Source organism: Populus euphratica, unplaced genomic scaffold (genome assembly GCF_000495115.2).
Source record: "Populus euphratica unplaced genomic scaffold, PopEup_1.0 scaffold383.1, whole genome shotgun sequence".
Lineage (NCBI taxonomy): Eukaryota > Viridiplantae > Streptophyta > Magnoliopsida > Malpighiales > Salicaceae > Populus > Populus euphratica.
The window spans coordinates 97,536-108,556 of NW_011500175.1; positions in this window are offsets into that span (position 1 = coordinate 97,536).

Genomic DNA, 11,021 nt, shown 5'->3' on the forward strand with positions numbered 1-11,021 from the left:
CCTCCCCTTCCTTTCTGTTACGATTGACAATATTGTAGCCGAGAATAGAGCCACGATACCCTATTCTTCGAATTTTGATGAAAGCTCTAAAATTTTCTATCGCAGTGCTTTCTCTAATTTGAAGATATTCATCAGTAAGATTTGCAGGAATACCATATGCAAGTATTCTGTAAGCTGCAGTTACCTTTTAAAGATAAGATAAATCAAGAACACAAGAGCATTTGTCCTTTGTTTGAAATATGGATTATGAGCTTGCATTGCATTTGCGATTCGAAAAAAAAGACAACGACTCATCCTAAATCTTCTTCAAAATTGAGTTTCAGTGAATTTAGGATTTTCAGCAAAATAATCATTATATAAACTTAAATCACCTTTCTTTTTATTACGATTGACAATATTGTGACCGAGAATAGAGCCACGATACCCAATTCTTCGCCCTTGATTATTCGATTCTTCTTCAGCAACCACAGCAACAACAACAACTTGAAAAACAAACATAGGAATGTCATCATCCACATAAAAAGCATTACAAAAATTAAAATTAGAATGATTCATGATGAATTTTAATGAAATATATTTTTGATTGGAGATAAAACAATGGAATGATGAGAAAAAATGTTAAGGTATATGAGAATATTTATAGATGGATTATTTTTTAAAATTTTGAAATCTTAGAATGTTTGCGGTTATTTTTTCAAAATTTAAAATTGTAAAATTTAAAATGGTAGCGGTCATTTTTTCAAAGCATGAATTTAAAAAAAAAATTAAATCAAAATTTAAAATATTGACTGTTTTTTTCAAAGTTTGAATTTGAATTTACTTTTAAAAAATTAATTTTTTAACAGTAACATATAAAACTAAAAATTAAAAATAATCATATAAATAAATTTTAAGTTTAGTTTTAAATTATATCTTTTAAATTTCATATTATTTCATTAAATTTTATATTATTTTTATAAATTACTCGTATTAATTATATAATTAATAACATCATAATTATATTATATATAAAATATCTAAATTAGTTGTGTAATTATATAAAAATAAATTTAACATGAAATATATTAAAATATAAATGACTTTTCTAAATAGCTTTTTACCATTGGAATGTATATAATCAGAAAAGCTATATTTATATTATTCAAAAATCTATTTTATCAATTTAGCTTTTTGCATTGGAGATGCTCGGCTTGAGAATTTAGTTTGTATTATTTTCTTTTGAGTTAGAGTATTCTAAAAAAAATTGTCAATATTACAAAAAAATAATAATAATTTTGTTGTTTACAAAAAATTTAAAAATAAGAATACCAAAATTAAATCTTGATGAAATAAAAGTTATTTTTAAACAAAATGGATGTCAACCATTAGATTTAAAATTTTATCAAAACATTTTTTTTCTCTTCAATTTAAAAATTATATAGTTTTCAAGATTTTATTTTATTTATATTTTAATTATTGAGTTTGAGAGAAAAGAGAAAAATACATCGATGAACTATATTTTGATATCAAATTAAAATTTAAATTTTAATTAATGAGTTTTATTTAATAACATCGATGAACTATATTTTGATATCAAATTAAAATTTAAATTTTAATTAATGAGTTTTATTTAATAAGAGAAGTTTCATTAAAGTATTTTAAACTTTTATTTTGCCTGAAAAATAAATAAGATTGAGAGAGATTTTTTATTTTTTAATTTGATTTTGTATTTTTGGGACTTTTATATATTTATTTTTGGATGATTAATTTATTTTGTGAGGTTATATAGGTATCTATTAAGTATTTAAAGTAAAAATAGATTACAAGATAATTTTTTAAACAAATATTAAAAAAATTAGACAAAGGGCCTGAGTGCATGAAAATTAAGCCTTTATTGTCAAGTCCTTGTAATTTAGATATGTACAAAGGGCCTGAGTGCATGAAAATTAAGCCTTTATTATCAAGTCCTCGTAATTTAGATGTGTCAACTTCTTAGTTTATCTAGGACATGCCTTGAGCCTTATTTTGTTGTTTTTATATAATTTTTTGATTAATTGAGAATATATTTTGAAATACCATTGGAATCTATTGAATTGAGATCCGTTGATCACGTAGAAGATTGTGCAGCAACTAAAAATCAGACCAAACCTCAGTAAGCGGACAAGACATAACAATAATCCTAGACCTTTAGTTTTGGTTCTGTTAAATGCCTTGATTTACATCCTCAGATTATACTTTTGAATTTTGTATAGCAAATTAATAGGAGTGATTTACTCACAATTGTATTATAAATATTTAGACTATGCACACAACTAATGAAATGAAAAATAAGAAAATCATTTTACCTCGTCCATCTCTGTTAAATTCTACATGCTAATTAGAGCCAACAACTTACGTCCTCTTATAAAGATTTTTCTCTGTTCATTACTTTCATCTCTTTCTTCTAAATTCTTTTATTAGATTCCTCTTAGTCACCATGACCGCCTCTCCCCATTCTTCTTTTACTTCTGACAACACTCTACCTATCTTCAATCCTTCTTCTAGTATTAATATCACCAAACTTACTCACACCAATTTTCTAAATTGGAAAGCGACCATGCTTCCCTATCTCAAAGGTCAAAAAGTATTTGGCTATGTTGATGGCACTATTAAAATGCCTACAAAGGAAATTCCTCACAGTGATGGCACCATGCAATCAAACCCAGCCTTTGATATATAGGAAACCCAAGATAATCTTCTTCTCAGTTGTATTAATGCCTCTCTTACTGATGATATACTCATGCAAGTAGTACAATGCACTACTTCTCATGCAGTTTGGATATCCCTTTACACCATTTTTGCTACACAATCAAAAGCTAAGGCCATCCAAATTCGTTCGTAGCCTGCTACTGCTTGTAAAACAACTCAGTCTGTTACAGAATATTTCCTGTATGTGAAAAAGCTCTCTGATGAACTAGCTATAGCAGATCAGGCACTCAAATGTTATGAAATTATCACATACCTACTTACTAGTCTAGAACCTGAGTATGATTCTCTTATCACCACCATTTCAATTAAAGAAAAGGTGTACTCTATGCTGCTCATTTGTGAGGCACGTGTGCAGCATCATCAGCAAGCTCTCTTGTCTGCCATACCATCAACTAATGTTGCTACCAAGCAACAATCCCTTTCTGGATCCCGTGTCTGCAACAACAATTTTACCTTTTGAGGCAGGGGGCGTGGCCATCCCTCCTTTCATGGTAGAGGTAATTTACAAACTGCTTCTCGTCCAAATAACAACTACACTAATCTTTGGTGTCAACTCTGTGATAAACCTGGCCATACTGCGGCTCAATGCTTTAAGAGATTTGACAATCAGTTTCTTCCTCAACCTTTTCAACCAAATCCTCAAGCCAATATTGCCTCCAACCAACACATTCAACACTTAATGTTCGTAGTAAAGAGTATCGCTGGAAATGATCAGATTCAAGTAGAAGATGGCACAGGTTTGCATATAACTCATTTAGGCAAGGCATCTTTATTTGCACACTTTAAATCTTTTATCCTTGAACAAATTTTAGTTGTCCCTTAAATCATAAAAACCAAATCCTCAAGCCAACATTTTCTCCAACCAACACATTCAACACTTATTGGAGCAAGAATGGCATGCCGACACTAGAGCTACGCACCATTTGACTAATAACTTTAACAACCTTAATGTTCGTAGTGAAGAGTATGCTGGAAATGATCAGATTCAAGTAGGAGATGGCACAGGTTTGCATATAACTCACTTAGGCAAGGCATCTTTATTTGCACACTCTAAATCTTTTATCCTTGACCAAATTTTAGTTGTCCCTTAAATCATAAAAAATCTTATTTCTATCAAAAAATTCACTAAAGATAATTCTATTTATTTTGAGTTTCATGCTTCTTGTTTTTTGATCAAGGATTACTCGGGAAACACCCTGCATAACGGTGTCGTCAAATATGGTCTCTACTGTTTTTCACAGCCTCTTCAACATTTATATCTCAAAGCTCTTATTAGTACTCGTGTTTTAGTCTCAAATTGGCACTATCGTCATGGGCATGCCTCTTACAACACTGTCAATCATGTTATCGACTCAAATAATCTTTCCTTTCTTTCCAATAAAAGAAACAAGATATGTCCTGAATGTGAGATGGCAAAAAGGTAATTTTTGTTTCTATACCTCATGTTACTAAGCCCTTGGAACTCCTTTATTCAAGTGTCTGAGGGCCTAGTTCCATGATTTCTAGCTACAGCTCTCGTTATTATGTTTGTTTCTTAGATGCTTTCACAGAATATATTTCGTTATTTCCTCTTAAACAAAAATTTGATGTTGAAAATATTTTATTAAATTTTCAAACGTATGTTGAATGCCATTTTAATACCAAAATTAAGGCCATTTGAACTAATTTAGGGGGGGTGAGTATCATAGATTAAATATATATTTTTTCAAATGTGGTATTAAACATCGTCTAGCTTGCCCGTAAACACATGAGCAAATGGGAGCTATTGAAAGACGACATCGTCAAATTGTTGAAATGGGTCTAGCATTATTGGCCTATGTTAATCTTTCAAAACCATACCGGGAGAATGCATTTTTAACTATTGTTTATATAATTAATCATCTTCCCACTAAAATTTTAAATCATTGCTCTCCTTTTGAAAAGGCTTACCATCAAAAACCAAATTATAACTTTATGCGTGTGTTTAGTTGTGTTTGTTGGCTAAATTTACGTCCTTATAACAAACATAAATTTGATTATAGATCAAAAACATGTATTTTTATTGGCTACAGTCTCTCACATATTGGCTATAGTCTCTCACATTAGAAGTATAAGTGTCTTGATTTGTCTACTAGGAAAATATTTGTGTCTCAACATGTCATATTTGATGAACTTTTCTTTCCTTACAAATCTCCCCAATTTGTGTCTTTAGTTCCCGAATCCATTGCTATCACCTTACCAGCCAATTTGCAACCAAGTGTTTTGAATTCCCTAACTCTTATTGCAGATGATGTTAAAAATGCTAATCATGTCTCTCCACATGAATCTGATCTCATTCCAGCTACTATTACTACAAATGTTATTTCAAATGAAGTTCCAACTCCAGCATTGCATGCAGTTCATACATCTTTTTCTGATGCACTTGCTCATGAAGTTCAAACTCCAGCACTGCATACGGTTCATACATCTTTTTTTGATGCACTTGCTCCTTACAACATATCAAGAAAAACGACTACCAGATCTCAGACAAACTCTCTCAAAGCAAAGCAACCATATGTTGGGTTCATCAAATGCCCATTGCCTCATACACTTCTTGCACAATCCTACCACGCACCAGTTGAACCAACATCTTTTACTGATGCTTCAAAAGACCACAAATGGAGGGAAGCAATGAACCTGGAATTTACTGCTTTTTTACAAAATAATACTTGGGATCTTGTACCAGCTAAATCCACCATCAATCTTGTTGGAAATAAATGGGTTTATCGTATCAAGACCCATGCTAATGGCACCGTGGAGAGGTATAAGGCACGGCTAGTAGCTGAAGGCTATCATCAACAACATGATGTTGATTTTTTAGAAACCTTTAGCCCCGTCATTAAACAAGGAACCATTCGGCTAGTGTTATCTATCGCTCTCTCCTAGTGTTGGTGTATTTTGCAACTAGACATTTAAAAGGCCTTTCTTCATGGACTTCTAGATGAAGAGGTATATATATGTCAACCTCAAGGTATATTCATCCAGATTTTCCCACTCATATATGCCGCTTAAAGAAAAGTTTGTATGGTCTTCATTAGGCTCCCCGTTCTTGGTTTTCTCGATTGACAGATCAATTGCTTCAGTATGGTTTTATAGGCTCAAAATCAGATCTTTCACTTTACATCGTACAAACTGCAAGTTTCTAGCTGCTCATACTTATATATGTTGATGACATAATCATCACAAGTTCTCACTTTGAGGAACTCAACAAATTAATATTGCATTTACATAATCATCACGAGTTCTCACTTTGAGGAACTCAACAAATTAATTTCTTACCTTGGACGTGCCTTCCCTGTCAAAGATTTGGGACCGTTATCATATTTTCTCAGAGTTGAAACTCTGTATGATAGGGGTGATTTGATTTTGACTTAACAAAAATATGTAATTAACTTATTACGAAGACTTAAGCTAGATAAGGTAAAACCTTGCAGCACACTAATGTCCACAAACTGCACACTCTCCAAATTTGAGGGTATTGATTTCGATGACCCTTATTTATATCAAAGTATAGTAGGTGTTTTACACTATCTTGGTTTTACATGACCTGACATTGCGTTTGCAGTCCACAAGGTAAGCAAGTTCATGCATCAGCCCAAAGATATTCACTGGCAGGCAGTGAAACATATACTTCGTTATCTCAAATACCCTGTAAATTATGGTTTACATATTACTCATCAGTCTGATCATACTTTACAAGGCTTTAGTGATGCCGATTGGGCTGGTGACAGTGATGACCGATAAAGTATGGAAGCATATTGTATCTTTCATGGATCCAATTTAATTAGATGAAGCTACAAACAACAATAAACAGCGGCACGCGGTAGCACTAAATCAGAAGTCACTGGCCAACACTGCTGCTGAATTGCAGTGGCTTCAATCTCTGTTGCAAGAATTTAAAATGCCTCTCCAACATTGTCCAACTCTTTGGTGTGGTAATATTGGTGCGACTTATTTCTCATTTAATCCAAAGTTCCATGCTCGTACAAAACATATTGAAATTGACTTTCATTTCATATGAGATCAAGTTGTGCAACAGAAACATCATGTCTCTTTCGTGTCCACACGTGATCAGCTCGCAGATTTGTTGACTAAACCTGTGACTGTTGCACAGTTTAATCATCTATGGGCTAACCTTCATGTACAGGTGCTACCCATTCAATTGAGGGGGTGTATTGAATTGAGATCTGTTGATCACGTAGAAGATTGTGCAGCAACTAAAAATCAGGCCAAAGCTTAGCAAGGGGAGAAGACATAACAATAATCCTAGACCTTTAGTTTCGGTTCTGTTAAATGCCTTGATTTACATCCTCATATTCTACTTTTGAATTTTTTTATAGCAAATTAGTAGGAGTGATTTACTCATAATTGTATTATAAATATTTAGACTATGTACACAACTAATGAAATGAAAAATAAAAAATCATTCTTCCTCATCTGTCTCTGTTAAATTCTATAGAATTTTAGTTTTTTTTTTTCAATAAGATTGCAGCTATATTTGTTTTTAGTTTTAACAAGTGTTCTTGTCCTATGATATGTTTTTTATTTTAAGAAATATTCAATACTTTTTATATGAGTGTTAATATTTTTTATAATATAATTACATAAATAATAGTTTTTTAATAAAAAAAATGAATCAATTTAGGTGTATGGTTCCATGACCATACACGTATAGTTGATATATAGTTGATGGATGAATCAAAATCAATTCTGATATATTATTTTTTTAATAATGAAAAAATCAAATTAGGTGGATTAAAAAAAAAAACTTCTTACCACTTAAAATGCATTAACAATGCTAATATGTTTTTTTCAATTCATTTTTTGTGATCATTTGAATAAAATTAGTGGCATAGCATGCGTAGCCTATCTAGTTATTATTATAAGTAAATTGGTTTTTATTTTGTAAGTATTTATTTAAGGGTTCATAAACTCCCTATGGTATTAAAAATTATTTTATATAATCCTGCTATCAATTTGTATAATATCTTTGTTTTACCTACGCCTAGGCGGATTCTTTTTATAATTAACTTATATAATTTTAGTTTATTAGATAAATAACCCAACGCATAAAAAGACTTTGCAGGCCATAGAGAAAGTTTTGAAACTCATGATACTTTTATGAAGTAACTATTTCAAGTAAAATGTTTTATAATTATTTTTTTTACAGGCTTGAACTCCAAACAATAATTAATGTATGCAGTCTTATACTCAATTTTTTTCAAAAAAATTATAGAATCATAAAAAAATAAAAATATATTGTAATTAAATGCAGGCCATCTTTATAAAGAAACCATTAAACTCAAAAATCTACATTGATACTTTTTATTCCTTTGCTTCCAAGATTTAAAAAAATAAAAAGAGCATAACATTGATGTGCCTGTTGCTTATCAATATAATTTATTATGATATAGAGTACATGTTCTTCTTTTATATATATATAACAATTTTTTTAACACATTTTTCTCCATTAGAGATGTGTAGCATTACACAAAATGGCATCACAGTAACATTGATTTGTTTTACCTGAAGTAGAAGCAGAGTTTTTTCATTGGCTATGGTATGGTTTAGGTATGACTATATGCATGCAATACATTGTATATGGTATAGTACATTGACTGGAACATAATCATCTTTTTTTTTTTATTGATCCATTAATTTCATGCAATAGCTTGTTGTTCTTTCCCATGTTATCATACTTTATTTATAGGGAATGATAATTTTTTTTTGAACCTCATGAAAAATAATAATTTAAAAAATACATATTCTATATTTATTTAAACAAATTAATAAATGGAACTTGTAACATAACATTTTTCTTAAAGTTTGATATCTTGATATTGGATGCTACATGTTTTCGTTTACAATGAAGTTCTCATAATATAGTATTTTCTTGTTGCAAAAAAGAAATAATTACTAGGTAGTATAATTTATTAAGTTCACATGAGAATTCTATATAAAGAGATCATTTGTGTTTATAAAAATAATTGAAATCACTAAATTATCTTATATAGATAATATTATGTTTTGATTCTGACTACATGTTTCTTTTATTAAAAGTGACAAATGAGCATATATTAGTTATAACATGAATTATGTGATATTATTAAATGATAAAAGTAATATTTCACCCTTTATAAGGTTATCAGTTTCTTCCTCTAAAATAAAATGTTATGTCTCATATTTTTATCTACCACAAAATATACAATATATAAACACCTTAAAAACACACAAAAAAAACAGCTTATAGTCAAGACATAACAATTCCTCTCTTCTAAAAGGGTTTTATGAGATTTATGATATGGTGACTCATATGAATTCTTGTTAGATGTCGAATTATTATACGACTTGTAATTTGTGACAACATAACTTTGAAATATTTATCAAACCTTAAAAGAAAGAATTGATCTTCAAGTTATCTTTACTTAAATTTTAAATGACCTTAGATTATCTAATGAGATTTTGAAACTTGTAAAAAAATATAAAATTATTGGTATTATCATGTTTATATGTTTCAATAAACCCAACAGATTTGATATTAAATATGGGATTATTAAAGTTAATAGGGGTGTTTCCTAGGTATTTTTCAAGTGGAAAAATGATTGAAACTTTTTTTTTATGTGCAAATAGATTGAAATCGACTTTCCAATTACATGAGGTGGTTGATCAACATGTCATTATTTTTTTTTTCTTTTAAACAAAGTCTTGTCCACCTATTTAAAAAAAAAAGAGGCCAAATCTGTTTTCTCACCCAACCCCAAACGTCTGACCTCTGGCCAAATGTGTTTTCTCACCCAACCCCAAACGTCTGACCTCTTTTTTGTCTTTTTTTTATATATATATTTTCTTTAATTTTAATTCAACCTCTTTTAAAATAAATTTAGGATATTATTTTATTAAATATTGTTTAATATTTTACTTCGTTTTTGAATAAGATTATGATATTCTTTTTATAATATTAACAAGTGCTTTTTTTTTAGACCTTCATAATATTTTTTAGCTTTTATTCAGTCACTTTTCATGTGTGTATTATTGTATAATTAAATAAAAATTAATTCTCAAAAAACAAAGTTATCAGACTTAATTGATTTCATGTGTTATGGGTTAAACATGTTAACTCAAATTTATCTAAAATGTCACTTTTTTAATATTTAAGGAAAAAAAACTTAAAACAATGTCATTCAAAAAAAATTAATTCAAACTAGTTCAATTGGGTCAAGATTGAACATGTTGGGTTTAAACTGATCATGTCATATTAACTCCAACCAAATTAATTTGAAATCAGGTTAGGCGTAGGCTTGGCATAATAGGTCTTCATTTTTAATTAAATGTAATTAAAATAAATTAATTTAAAATATATTTGGAATATTATTTTATTAAATACTAGTTATTTTTTACTTTGTTTTCAAATAGAATTATAGCATTTTTTATAACATTAGCGAGCATTATTTTTGTACGAACCTTCATGTTTTTTTCTTAGATTTTATTTGGTCACTTTCATGCATATGTCTATTTTTATTATTATATAAATAAATAAATTATAAATTATAAAAAAATAAAATTATTAAACCTAATAAGATTTATGACCCGAGTTGTAAGTTTAACGGGTTAACCCGAGTCACTCTAAATCATTATTGTTTTAATATTAAAAAAATAAAATGACATCATCATGATCTTTTTAAGTCAAAATAAGTTTTGATTAGGTCAATTGAGTTACATTTAAAATGACCACATCGATAGGGTCACGTCATGTCAACTCAAATTTAGTTTAATTTGAAACAATTAGTGTAAACCTAGACCAAAAATAATAATAAACCAATATATGACAAATATTCACAGTTAGAGACTTGCTGAAATAAACATGTGGGACATTAAACTAGCGAAAAAATGGTAATTGATGGAAAAAATTCTCTCATTTTCCTCTTATATGGCCACTAGCAATTGAGGAGAAATGTTAAGAGCAAATTTCTTTCTTTACTTTTAAGAGAGAATTGTGAAAGTATGGAAAAGAGATTTAAATCAACAAAACCAACTCAAATCATAGAATAAATTGTAAAAAAATGATAGATTTAAGTGTGACACGACTAAAAGATTGATGTCTTCTCCCAAGTGCAGGAGTGTCGAAGTAAAAAATAACCCGGCAAGACCGGGGTCGAACCACAAGGAGGTTAATTGTACAAATTATAAATAACAATAATACAACAACAATAACAATAACAATAACAATAACAACAACAACAATAATAATAACAATAATAATAATAATAATAATAATA